Here is a 15,041-nt window from a genome sequence, read left to right as displayed (position 1 = left end):
ACCTTATGCACAACACAATGAAGCATGGCCCAGTCCTGAGCCAACCTCACAATCTTTGCTATGCTTGAGTCCATTACTGCCGCCACTTTGCAATCCATCTCAATGGGGAGTCTACCTCTTTTTCGCTGGCCCTCTACTTTATCAAGCATTTATGGGAGCAGATAGCCTTATATTCCTCCCAAGGAATGGCTGGTAGATTTGACCACTAAACTTGCAATTAAAGACCAGTGCTTAATCCCTGTGCCACCTGTGCTCAGCTAAAGTCAGGAAACATTTCTTCTGAGATTTTCTAATTGTATGACTTCCACTGTTAAATACGACCAGGTAGAACGGAGACCCACGAGTCTGTATCCCACAAGAGTGTCACAAAGGTTTGAGACTTTTTCCTTGTGTTTTCTAGCATACTCAGTGGGTACGAATGGTCTTCAGTCTTTCTTAAGGACTGAGAAAATTTAGTTCCATCATTAAGCATCTTAGGGTGTGTCCTTTAAATTCAATCAACACTCTGCTATTACCACTTGCTGTTGAATCCTTTCCAAGTTAGCTAATCCTATATATGTCAGAGTAAACCTGTGATCCACACAGCTTTCAATAGTTAACTGTCTGAAAGTAGATTGCCAAGGATTTCTTCCCAGGTACCTCTGGGTGGGTTCAAATTTCCATTAGTTTCTGAACTTATAACTATTTACACCATGTAGGGATTCCTCTAAATCTGCTAGTATTATCTAAATGATAAATTGTTGTTAAATGTCACCTAAGTCTGTTCCTACTCATAGTGACCCTATATAGGGTTTCAGAGTAGTTACTGGTGGATTTGAACCACCACCTTGCTGTCCAGTGTTTATACTACAGCACCACACCAGTACTCTGTGTTGTTAACTGCCGTCAAGTCGGTTCTGACCCATAGAGATCCTGTATAGGGTTTCTGAAGAGTGGCTGCTGAGTTTTAACCACCACCTTTCTGGTTCCAACTAACTTGAAGTTGATTGCTTATCCTACAGTGACATACCACGACTCTATATGTATATGGTTCACAGTCTAGTGTTTATCCAAACAGGAGTAGAGAACACACACACAGGAGAACACACACACACACAGTTCAAACCCACCAGCTGCTTCTCAAAAACCCTGTACCGGGTCGCTATGAGTCAGAATCAACTCCACAACACAAACATACATCCAGACCTCAAGGTCTGTTTGAATGGGAAAGTCAGCGGTTCAAATGCAACGAATTTAGGTGGTAACTATGAATACCAAAGTTGAAGAAATTAAAGATTTTTCCCAGTGTCTTTGTCTAAAGTTTTTTAAACATGCAATCAAGATACATTGATGATTAATGGTTCTTGCAACACAAAAGTTGGGAGCCAACAAAGAAGGATCAGTGGCTGGAAAATATGGCTTAATGATGGAAATGATCTGTGAGATTGTTTCACAGATTTTTCCAGATCTAGTGTGGTGCTGTGGGTTAATGTGCTGGACTGCAAAGCCTGTTTGAACCACAAGGTTGGTGGGTCCAGCTCACCAGTTTCTCCTCTGAAACCCTATGCAGGGTCGCTATGGGTTGGAACCGACTCGACAGCACTTAACAACAACAACAAATGACCTATTAATTGCAAATACACTTTTCAACAATGTAAATTTTTACCATACCCAAGGGTCTTATTGGGTGGAATGTTGTTGTTGTTGTTGTTAGGTGTCATCAAGTCGGTACCGACCCATAGTGACCTTATGCACAGCTGAACGAAACAATGCCCAATCCTGGGCCAACCTCACTACTATTGCCACACTTGAGTCCATCGATGCTGCCACTTGACCAATCCATCTCATTGGGGGTCTTCCTCTTTTCCTCTGACCCTCCACCTTACCAAACATGATATCCTTCTCCAGTGACTGGTCCCTCCTGACAATATGTCCAAAGTAGGAGAGATGAATGAAATTGTGTACAATTGTGAAAAGAGACTAGGAAGAAACAGAATATCATCAGTGAGAACAAGACTTGTGGTCAACTATGGAAGAAATCATCAATTGTTCTTATGTAAGTTTGAATTGAAGCTGCAGAAAATCAAAGCAAATCCACAGGAGTTCAAACTTAAGTAGGCAACACCTAAATGCAGAGAAAATTTCAAAAAAAAAATTGACAATATGATGCATTGAACACAAATGACTGAAGACCAGATGAATTGTGGAATGACATGAAGGATATCACGTATAAAAAAGCAAAAAGTTATTAAAAAGACAGTAAAGAAAGAAAAAATATGGATGTCAGAAGAGTTTCTGAAAATTGTTCTGAACATAGAGCAGCTAGAGTTAAAGGAAGAAGAAATGGTGATGTAAAAGAGTTGGACAGAAAACTGCAAAGGATGGCTTAAGTAGGTAAAGTAGAGTATTATAATGAAATGTGCAAATACCTGCAGATAGGAAATCAAAAGGGAATCATATGCTTGGCTTTTTCAAACTAAAAAATAAATACATAAGAAAAAAAAAAAAATCCAGTTGTATGATTCAGTTGTGAGTGGTTAACAGCGTTAACTGTAATTGTTAAAACCCTGAACTTTGAACTCTAAAGCATATTAAATAAACAACATCAGGATAATCATAAAACACATTGATGTTGTCAAGGGTTTTATTCTACTTCTATCCAGGATCAACATCATGGAAGCAGCAGTCAAGAAATCAAATGGCATATGGTTTGCAAAAAAAGGCATCTTTGAAGTGTTAAACAGCAGAGGCCACTGTGAGGGCTAAGGTATACCTGGCTCAAACCATGGTATTTTTATTGGACTCATGTATGTGTAAAAGCTGAACAATGAATAACAAAGACTAAAGGAGAAATGCCAGTGTTTCTCTGCTATTCATAAGATTTTCAGTGACTAAGTATTTGGAAGTAGTTTGTCACTCCTTCTTCCTACTCATACTTCACAATGTTGTCCATAACTTGGATAATAACAAGCTATGGACAACACTGTGAAGTTATGAGTATTCCAAAATGCTTAATTGTGCTCATGAGGAATCTGTACATGGTCCAAGAGGCAGCTGTTCAAACATAACATGAGAACACCGAATGGTTTAATATTAAGAAAGGTGTGCGACAGGGTTGTATTCTTTCAGCATACTTATGCAACCTGTATGCTGAGCAAATAATCCAAGAAGCTGGGTAATATGAAGAAAAACGTGGCAGCAGGATTGGAGGAAGAGTCATTAACAACCTGTGATATGCAGATGATACAACCTTGCTTGCTGAAGAGAATTTAACGTATTTACTGATGAGATCAAAGAGCATAGCCTTTGGTGTGGATTGCATCTCAATGTAAAGAAAACAAAAATCTTCACCACTGGACCAATAAACAACACTTATCAACAGAGAATAGATTGAAGTTGTCAAGGATGTCTTTCTTCTTGGATCAACTGTCAACACACAGGGAAGCAGGAGTCAAGAAATCAGACGATGTATTGTATTATGCAACTTTGCTGCACAAGACCTTTTTAAAGTGTTGAAGATCAAAGATGTCAGCTTGAGGACTAAGGTGTGCCTGACCCAAGCCATGGTATTTTCAATAACCTCATATGCATGTGAATGCTGGGCAGTGAATAAGGAAGACCATAGAACAATTGATGCTTCTGAGTTATGGTGTTGGAGGAGAATATTAAAAGTACCATGGGCTGCCTGCCAAAAGAACCAACAAATTTGTGTTGGAAGAAGTGCAGCCAGTGTCCTTGGATGCCAAGATGGCCAAACTTTGTCTCTCATATTTCAAACATATGGTCAGGAGGGAGTTTGGTAAGGTGGAGGGTCAGAAAAAAAGAGGAAGACTCCCAGAGAGACACATTGGGTAAATGGCAGCATCAGTAGGCTCAAGCATCACAACAGTTGTGATGTTGGCCCAGGACCGGGCAGTGTTTCGATCTGTTGTACATAGGATCGCTAAGAATCGGTACTGACTCGATGGCACCTAACAACAACCACGAAGAAGAAGAAATGCTGCATTTAAAATTATGGGGAAGAAGATTGACTGTAATGTGGACTGCCAGAAAAATAAACAAATCTGTTTGGGGAGAAAGCCAGAGTGCTGCTCAGACGTGTGAATGATGAGACTTGGTCTTGTGAACTCTGGTCATGTTAGCAGGAGAGACCAGTGCCTACAAAAGGACATCAGGCTTGGTAAAGGAGAGGACTAGTGAAAAGGATGAAGACCCTCAACAAGGTGAGTGGTCTTTATAGCTCATCAGTGACTGCAACCCTGGGTCCAAACATAGCAGTAATGCAGGACAGCACCGGACAGAGCACTGTTTTGTTCTGCTTTACATGGGACCACTAAGAGTGGAAATCTACTTGATGAGGCCTCACAACAACAAGGACTTTTTAAAGGGACTTCTGTATGGATCCTCACTATCTTCTTACAATGATTGTTAATAACAGTTCATTAATTCAAGCAATGTGACGTTCTAGTGCATGTCCTCTATGATTCATCATCTTTTGCCTCGATCTGCTCTAAGCTTCTCCATAGCACAGTTTGGGTCAACAGAGTACTTTTGAATGCTGCAGGGTGGCTTCCACACCATACCACCTCACATACATTCCTGTTAACGGACCTTTTCTGGCCTGTGTTTCTATGCTTCTGGTATGGTGCTATAGGATAAACACTGGACCACAAGGTCAGTGGTTCAAACTCACCAACCACTCCTCAGAAACCCTATACAGGGTCGCTATGAGTGGTAGCTGCCTGGGCAGCACTTAACCACAACAAGCATTCTCATTTTTCAACATTTTTTCTGTATCATTTGTTTTTTCTCCTTTTCCTGACCTTTTGCATTTCATTCATTTCCCCCTCTATTCTGAACACATCAAACCATTCCTTCTCTTATTTTCATTGGTGAGTATAGGGCCTGTTTTCATTAGGAAAATGTATTCATTTAAATCTGGCTTTTAAAGTGGGTGCCATTAAGGGATTAATGTCCTTGGAAACTCCTACATATTCAACTTGTAGAATTTCCTGGATCTCTAAAGCAAGAACGAGTAAATCTCTGACTTTTAGTCCCCACAAGAACAATCAGAAATCATATGAAGAAGTGGGCAAATGATAGCCAATGCCCCCTGAACTGCTGCAATGAAATAAACCCTTCACTGCTTATTACAGCTAAATATATACTAAACGTTCAAAATTATGAATTCTTGATAATTGAAATAAAATAAACAGAAACAAAACAGTGTATGGTGACAATTTATGGGGGACAGTAGATAATATTCTTAAGTTTTCTACTATGTTCCTCATTCCCATCTTGGGGAGAGGCAGCAACACTGAAAATTATATAAAGTTCTATTTAAATCTTCCAATATAAAAATCTGTTTTACATTTTCCCTATGGTGGGACGAACTAAGAATCTGCATGAGTATATTTACAAACAGTTTGAAAATGTATTTCCTATCTTTCCTAGGCTCGTATTCTTTAATATGTATAGTTGTAAAATCTTTTGATTTCTATGCAGTATTAAGAACTGTAGGTTGACTAATCTATATTTTGAAGACAATTTTCATAGCTATCTTCATTTCTGGCTAGGGTTTATCACAGTCCAGGTTATTCATATTCATGAAATGATGTCTCTCTTGGACATTTTAGGAACTCGTTTGAGAAAGTGAATAGGATATGAAAAATGATCTAGAATCTAAATCAGATCATAGATTAGGAGACAGTACTTCGGTAAGATAAATTTGATTCTGCTGACCAGAATAGTAAATTTGACTTGTGTTATAGTCTCTTAATAATAATAATAATAAAAGTATATTGCAGTATTCAAAAGGTTCTTCAAGGGTCGCCAGGGTGAGAAAGGCCTTGATGCTACAGGAAACTCTTCCCATACAGACACTCCGATTTTCATGCCTGTCAAAGTTATTGTGGATTTCAGAAAGCAACCAGGGAGATAAATCTGCAACTCATTACATCCCCATCTAAACACATTGAGTTTTTATTGCCATTGTTCATTTGACCTCTTTATCAAATTGTTTCCACCCACTTTCCAATATCACCTTGTTCTTATGTACATTGTGATTCAGCCAGTTTAAACCTTTCTAACAAATGAGGTGAAATCCATATAAAGAGGAATCCAAGTCCTGTTGAATTGAAATAGCTTGCCTCAGGAGCAGCAAATTAGGTGTGGAACAAGAAATAGAACTCCAGAGTGCACATTTCCAGTCATTTACTTCAGCTAGGAGCCAGCATCCTTCAATGAATCAATCAACATTTACTTATCCATCCCTACAGCAGTCTTGCAAATCATTTTAAAAAATCACTGGACCACTAACAGTTCATCCACTCAGCAGAATTTACACAACATCTTCTCCTATCTACCAGGGTTACCCCTCTCTCAGCTACCTTCAACATATTTTTTTAAACTGCTCTCAATAAGCAGAGACTATATACACTTGCCTAAAGAAGTTACTTTTACCACATAATTGCCTCTTACATTTTAGTAGTTATGAGAAGCTCACAACAGATAGAATAGAAAGGATGCCATACAGACTTTCTTAATCAACAAAAAAAGACAAAAAATAAAATAGCTTATATATGATGTTCCTGGATGGTCCAAATAGTTAATGCCATTAGCTGCTAACTAGAAATTGGGATGCTCCTGTCCACTCAGAGGTTCCTTGGAAGAAAAGTCTGGACATCTACTTTTGAAAAGTCAGCCACAGATTATCCTAGGGAGCACAGTTCTAATTTGACACATAAGGGGACACCCTGCATCAGAGTCCACTGGTTTTATTAATTCTATTTTATAAATGATATACCCTTAGAAGCAGCTGTTGTTAAATGTCTTCAAGTCAGTTATGAATAGGCGCAATCCTCTATAGGGTTCCTGAGGAGTGGCTGGTGGATTTGAACTGCTGACATTATGGTTAGCAATCCAGTGCACATCACTCAGCACCATACCAGGACACCTAGAAGGAGTTAGGGCTTTTGTTTCTCTTTTATACTTTAAGTCCCTCACTACCTCTGGCTCCACTGAAATCTGTGACAAAGTCAGTAGTCTGACCATGAGTTCTATCCCAGCACTCCAGGAGGTCTTAACAAAGGCTCCCTTCTCTTCAGCTTGCTCTGTGACAAGTAGCAGGCAGGTAGGACTCCCAGTCCCTGCAGACCAAGTCACCCCAAGCCACGTCACAGCACTGTAGTCCCAGTCCCCTCTTCTTCAGCTGCACAGTGACCTTGTGCAAATCTTAACATGACTTCACTCTCCTTTTTGCAAATTTTCCGTGCCATAGTGTTCAAAATATCCTTCCAATTTATTCAATCCTCCTCATCTTGCTTTTATGCCATTTATCTGTATGAGGCACTACCTAACATCTGTTAGTGTGAACTAAGCCAAAGAATTTAGAAGTAAGGCTCAGCACATCCTTTTGAGTGAGTGTGAGATATGGAGATAGATAGATAGATAGATGGATGGATGGATGGATGGATGGATGGATGAATAGATAAATAGATAGATAGCTATACAGACAGACGGACAGACAGACAGACAGCTAGACAGAAAGACAGAGGTAGGTAGGTAGGTAGGTACGTAGATAGATAGATAGATAGATAAATGTAGGTAGACAGATAGATAGATAGATATACAGACCGACGGACAGACAGACAGATAGATAGATAGAGGTAGGTAGGTAGGTAGACAGAGACGGACAGACAGACAGAGAGATAGATAGAGAGATAGATAGAAAGATAGAGGTAGGTAGACAGACAGACAGATAGACAGATGGATAGATAGATGGATGTATGTTGTGGGTTGGTGAGCCAATTCCAACTTATAATGACCCTATAGGACAAAGCAGAACTACCTTAGATGGTTTCCAAACCTGTAATCTTCTCCCATAGAACAAATGATGGAGATGGATTGAAATCACTGCCCTTTTGGTTATCAGTCCATCACCTAATCACAGTACCACCAGTGCTCCATTATAGACACATATACAGACTGGATGGAGATCTAGGTATATAGATACAGCTCCACATTCCCACCCCTACAAATTTGCTACTAGGTTTTTTTGTTACAATGAATCATATGTTAAATTCTGACACACATGCATATTTTACCAAGCAGGAACAAAACAGTCATATATTTTGTTATAACAAAAGGTTTGCCTCATTCTCTGCCACCAGGATTTCCATCTAGGCATGTAGATACAGTGATATTCTTTTGGCATTACCACATGACCATGTAGACAATGGAGTCTTCTATGAAGCTGAGACCCATAAGGACATTTAGACCCTAGATTGCTAGAGGTTAAGTTGTTGGACGCCAGGTGCTTATATAGTCTTTCTATAACTAAATCTCATGTTGGCTGTCATTCACTTTACTACTAGAAATTGTTTCTCAAATTCCTTTTATTTTATTAAAAAATCCTGTGGTACATACGTTGTTGTTGTTGCTGTTAGTGCCGTCAAGTCGATTCGAACCCACAGTGATCCTGTATAGGGTTTCCAAGGAGTGACTGATGAGCTTTAATGGCTGACCTTGTAGTTCTAACAGACTTTGCAGTCCAGCACATTAACCCACAGCACCACAACAGGACTCTATAGTACACACAAAAGTCTTGTTTTCGCTTTTGTTCTGACTCACAATGGTCCTGTATAGGATTTCCACTGAGTAGCTGGTGAGTTTGAACCACCAAGCTTGCAGTTAGTAGTCCAGTGCTTATCCTACAGCACCACACCAGACCCCTATAAAGATCTACTGGTGGCAAAAACAGTTAAAACGACATTTTTGACACTGTATATGAAACAATGTTCAGCTACTGAATTATATTCTCATGATCTGAAAATTCAACATGCTTATACTTGTAGACAATCTAATTACTGATTGTTGCCTTACACTGTCATGTTGGTGTTGTTAATTACTGTTAAGTCAATTCCAACTAAACAATCTTGTATAGGGTTTCTGGGGAGCAGTTGGGGTTTTGAACCACCAACCTTGTAGTTCACAGTCCAATGCTACAGCACCACACCAGGAGTCCTTTAACTTGTATAGCCATAATTTTATACTTCATTAGGGCTGATCAGGGGAGAGACTGGAAAATTTCACAGGGTCCTCTAAAATGGCTAATTCAACCTCCAGTCAAGTCTTCAACCAAAAATTATTGATGGATTCCCACACAGATTTCTGAAATTCCCACAACTTCTTCCTCTTCTGCCTCACATATACCAGCAACTTCAATTGTTCCAAACTCTCATCTTCCCATCTTAGCTCAGTAGGACTGCCATTTTCCTCATGGACATTAATGTCCAACACTACTGATCAGGAAGACTGCTAAAATGATCACGGGCCTTACCTTCTGTCTTATTTTGTGCTTATTGGCCAATGGTTGAAGCTAGTCACTTCAGATGCTTTGTCAATTTATAGTTGTTTGCAATGGTAAACCAGTTCGGTAAAAACATCTCCATTATAACTAATGATACATTTAAAAGTCTATGAAACTATCATTATTTTCCTAGCACAATACTGTTACTAAACAGAATAATGTATTCATTGTTGTTGTTAAGTGTTGTTGAGTTGGTTTTGACTTCTAACAACCTTATATAGGGTTTCTGAGAAGTGACTGGTGAGTTTGAACAGCCAACTTTGAGTTTCAAACTGATTGTGCAGTCCAGTGCCTATCCTACAATGCCACACCAGAATTCCCTTCTTGGTTAAGTGTCTTCATGTCAGTTCTGACTCATAGCAACTCTGTTTAGGTTTTCCAAATCATGTGATCATTTGAACCACTGACCTTTATAGTAACAGTCTAGTGCTTACCCTACAGCAACACACTAGGACTCCCTTATGGGGGAAATAATAAACAAAAAGAGAGCTACTTTCTCTTAAAAACCACAAAAAAACCTTATGAGGCCAGAGACACATTGCAGATGTTGCTGGACTGGACACTAAACGAAGTATATCTATACTCTTAGGCATCTATGGAGTCCTGGTGTGGCTCTGTGGCTGAATGAGCCAGACTGCAAAGCCGTTTGAACTGTAAGGTCGGTGGTTCAAACTCACCAGCGGCTCCTTGAAAACCCTATACAGGGTCGCTATGGGTTGGAATCGACTCGACAGCACTTATCGACAGCAACATGCATCTAAAGGAGTCCTGGTATGGCACTGAGGGTTAAAGCAAAGTCAGTTTGAACCGCAAGGTCAGTGGTTCAAGTTCACCAGCTGTTTCCTCAGAAACCCTATACAAGGTCGCTATGGGTCGGAACCAACTCAACGACACTTAACAACAATGCATCTAAAACATGTCCTATCCGTAAACACATGCAATGACACAGTTTTGTCAACTAAATATTTAAGTTAGCTAGGCGCATGGATGGCATCATAGATTAAGCATTGGGCTGCTAACTATAAGGCTGGTGGTTCCAACCTACCAGTACTCTTTGAGTGACAGATGATGCTGTCTGATCTGGTAAAGACTTACAGTCTCAGAAGCCCTATGAAACAGTACTACTATGTCCTATAGAGTTGCTATGAGTCAGAAACAACTTGATACCAGTGGGTTTAGTTTTTTGTTTTATTGCTGCAATATTGCTGTGGAAAAAAGCCACAACAGCAGGAAACAATGAGCATATGTTTCTTTCTAATGGGAAAGCAGGTCAGTTGGAACTCACGTTAAGTTGATTTCTAGAATTTCTAAGTTGCCAGTGTATTTCACGTATTTCCTCATTCTCTTAGGATCACTGAGTACCCGAGACACATTCTTCTTGTAGCAGCTTTCAGGAGTGCAAAATGGCTACTCACAACTACAGAAAAGTTCAAAAGACTGTTTGCTTACACTGCATTCTACCAGTTAATGCAAATTGATTATCAGTGGGCAAAGGTACATCTGTGACTCAGTCTACTGCATTGCACTATACCTGAAGGTAGTCACTATTGTTAAAAGAGTAGCCAGAGTCTTTTCTACTCAGTGATCTGATCAAAGCCTTGAAATTTAAGAATGTTATCTTGAAAAGTTAGCAAATAATGCTGTGAAATAATGTTGTTGTTGGTAAGTGCCATTGAGTTGGGTCCGACTTATAGCAACCCTGTATTAAGTTTCTAAGGAGTGGTCGGTAGGTTTGTACCATTGACCTTGCAGTTAGCGCTCCAGTGTTTATTCTACAGTGTCACACCAGGACTCCAAAATATCAAATAATTATTCAGTGGAACCTGATTTACCATAGTAAATTGTGACACCTGAAAATAAATCAGTGAAATTGTCTACTCTTTTATTCCCCTTTCAGAACTTAGAATAACTTTGAAAGCAGGAGAATTGCAGGGCTTTTATGTAAACATTTTTTCAAGGTAAAAATGTTGTAGTTCAATGTTGTGACTTAGATCTGTATTTTAAATTTTAAAGCAGAGTTAAACTAGAATGTCAAAATGGACTTTCTATACGTTTGCATATAGTAAAATACACAAAGTTGATAAGCCTTTGATTCTTAAAATACAGAATTACTATATTAGATTTTCTAATGTTAAGAAAACAGTAATTTGTGTTATTCATTTATACTCTGAATATTTTAAAGCATTCATAAAAGTCCATCCCAATAGAATTTTCAAATTTCTCTCTGAAAGTGAAAGTGTTCCTTAGACTTAAATGTTTCTAAAAATTAATAATCTCCATTAGCATTGTCGTTATGAATTGGGCTGCAAACCACAAGGTCAGCAGTTTGAAACCACCAGCTGTTCCGTGGGAGAAAGATGAGGCAGTTCTGCTACCGTGAAGATTTGCAGCCTCAGAAACCCTGTACAGGGTCGTTATGAGTGGGAACCGACTCCACGGCACACAGCCACCACCGTTAGTATTTATAGAGTCCTGATGTGGTTTAGTAGGATCAGCACTGGATTGCTAACTGGAAGGTTGGCAGTTCAAACCCATTAGCTACTCCTTGGAAATCCTACACAGGATCACTCTGAGTTGGAACCAATTCAATGGCAATTAACAAAACAACATTCATATTTATATCTTTTTTTCCAAGAAATAAAAATTCTTTCATTTTTATATTATGATACAGAAAATTTTTTCAACATAATGTAGATTAATTATTTGGTACAAGCTATGGAAGTTTCTTAGTTTAGATATCATTTCTTTTTGTGCAATAGCTTTTATAGTAGAAGCTATCAGTTCAAAATATGTTTAAAATAAGGCATGTTATTTATTGAATAAAAACAAGGTTTCAATCATTCAAGTCTTACATTTATTTTCTCAGAGTAATTTGATGCCAGTAAAAGACAGATTTATGTATGCACATTTAACTAACAATAGTGGATCCCAACATCTTCAACTTAGTTTTGAAGAAAAAATGTATGTCATTCAAAGATAAAAAAATTAACATTAAGTACATTACTCAACAGCATATATATACACACCCAAGATTTATTTGACATTTTTATGCTTTCTACAGAACTACTGTTGTTGTTAAGTGCCATCGGTCAGTTCCGACTCATAGTGACCACATACAGGGTTTCCAAGGTCTATCTGCTGAGTTTGAACTGCTGACCTTGTGCTTTGCAGTCTAGTACTGATCCACAGCACAACATAAATATTAGGTATGTAAAATGGAATTTTTAAAAAATAATTTAAGATTTAGTTCTCATTCAGTCTTGAAAACATACATTGGTATTACCTAATTTTACAGAACAACACACAACAAGGTGTAAAGAAAGGCAAGATTTGTGCTTTTTTACTTGTTTCTATTTGATTTCTTTTATAGCTCCAAAAACATGCTTATTCTAGAACACAAAATATAATGGTTGCTTTCCAAATTTGTCTTACAAAACAGCAAAGATGTTACTCTTAAATCTCATAAACAGCCAATCAATTTGTGACTCATATTATTCATAAACTTACAGATTCTGAAGCTAATCATACTATTATATAACTTTCAATCAATACACGTGTCTACAAATAAAAGGATAAATTCTAAGGTGAATATATAGAACAGGGACACAAAGATAAAACACTCCATGTTCCCTCCGTATATAGAATGTTACCTGCTCTCTCCAAACATTATGTGAAAAAATCTACTCCAGACCTTACTAGGGTAGGAATAGCTGCTGGAGGGGGCACTGGAGCTCTCCTTGGCCACGTTGGTAGTGTTAAGGCTGGCTGCAGCTTGGGCTCTTTCTTCATCTTTCAAAGCCTCTTCATACTGGGATGGGAAAGAACTTGGGTCAGTCCCATGGACCTTAGCCAAAAACTCCAGGACCTTAATTTTGGTGGTTTCAGCATAGGCTCTTGGACCTCACAGGAACTCATATTGTATGGGATCACTGTTGGCCACTTTCTGGTACTCTAGGTATTTTTCCAGGACAAACTCTTCAGTGATGAGCTTCCTGGAATCTCCGAAGGTTAAGTGCTTCTGCCCAGAATATATCCCTATCACATTCAGGACTTCCCCTTCAGTGGTGCGGTTACCCTGCATGAAGATCACACCCAAGATAAATATCAGAACTCCGGTCTTTGGCACGCTCTCTTCACCATCCAGCATTTCATCGTAGGTGAGGCCCAATTTGATGAGAAGGACATAGCTGTGGCGGATGGGATCTACTTCCTTCAGGTCAAGACAAAAGATAATCTCCATGCACTCAGTGACTTTCAGGATGATTTCAGAGAACTGACTTCTGTACTCTCCCACAACATTCAGCATATCTGCCCTCGTAATGGACTCCTCCAATTGATATTTCTACAGCAGGAAAATCACCAACAAAGCCGCTTTCTTCTAGACAATAAGAGGTGCTTAAACTATCCTCCTCTTCTCTACTGGAACAATCATCTGATTTAGGCAATGAGGTAGTTGAGGCAGTAGAGGAAGTGGCTTTCTCACTTCTTGGATCCTGAGGAGCACTGGATATTCCAGCAGCAGAAACCTGTTCCAGATGACCAGGTATTTGAAGATGGGTGGAAGAGAGCAATGTCTCTTCCACAGACTCGAAGGCCTGTGCCATCTCCAGGCCCTGGGTTTCACTACGAATATGAGGGCATTGCTCACTTGTGCAGCGTGTATTCTCCTGTTTCTTAGACATGATGACTCTTATGGACAGCAGCAGGCAGGAGTGTGGGTAGTAATAAGGCCCCGAACCTTGACATTTCTCAGGGTTGAGACTCGTTTGCCTGTTGAACTGGTCACCTTCTTTAAAACAAAGCCTTCAGGTCCCTGAGACCTTGAAACCTCGAAGGCTTCTTGTGTTTCTGCGGGTCTGAGGACACTGCCTGCAACTGAGCACCTCACAGCCCGTGGACTCAGGAATAGGAAGCCAGGGGGCGTCACCTTTAATGCAATTTTGAAAGAATTGTATTTTCACCAAACATTCATATGCTTTTGCTTAAACTAATTTATTTTTTAAACCTTAGGATCTTCTACGGAAAAAAAAAAAAAAAAGTTCTTAGTGCTCAAAAATTTTTACAGTTTTACATGATAAAAATAATCAAATTTTAAGATATGTTACCAAATAATGAAAACTAGAAAGTCAATTTTCCTTTTGACAAAAGCAAAACACCATCCTGCCTGTTCACATGCATTAAGTGACCATTTAGGTTTTTCCTTGTGTTCAGTAATTTAAAATTTAGATCTCATGAGTGCTTGAAGTCTTAACTTATTTGGTAACTTAAGAAAATGTTCTGTTCTGTTTGGAAAAGCGAATAATATGTTCACTTGACAATAAAGAAAAATATATTACACATTATATTTTCTAGTATTTTGTTGTTGTCACGTGCCATCGAGTTGGAACCGACTCATAGCGACCCCGTGCAAAGCAGAACGAATCAATGTCTGAACCCGGGCCAACCTCACTACCGCTGCCACACTTGAGTCCATCAATGATGTCACCTGGCCAATCCATCTCCTTTGGGATCTTTCTCTTTTTTTCTGACCGTCCAACTTACCCAGCATGACATCCTTCTCCAGCGACTGCTTCCTCCGGACAATATGTCCAAAGTATGAGAGATGAAGCTTAGCCATCCTGGCCTCCAAGGAGCATTCTGGCTGCACTTCTTCCAAAACAGATCTATTGGTTCTTTTGGCAGTCCATGGCAC

At 39.2% G+C, this 15,041-nt stretch overlaps 1 pseudogene; it reads right to left on the bottom strand.

The window, feature by feature from the left end:
• Positions 1 to 12,995: 12,995 nt before the first annotated feature.
• LOC102810788 lies at positions 12,996 to 14,031 on the bottom strand (annotated as a pseudogene).
• Positions 14,032 to 15,041: the final 1,010 nt, after the last annotated feature.

This window comes from Chrysochloris asiatica, unplaced genomic scaffold, assembly GCF_000296735.1.
Source record: "Chrysochloris asiatica unplaced genomic scaffold, ChrAsi1.0 scaffold00164, whole genome shotgun sequence".
NCBI classification, from domain to species: Eukaryota; Metazoa; Chordata; class Mammalia; order Afrosoricida; family Chrysochloridae; genus Chrysochloris; species Chrysochloris asiatica.
The sequence above is the reverse complement of the archived record's forward strand: the minus strand, read 5'-3'. Positions and strand labels throughout refer to the sequence as shown.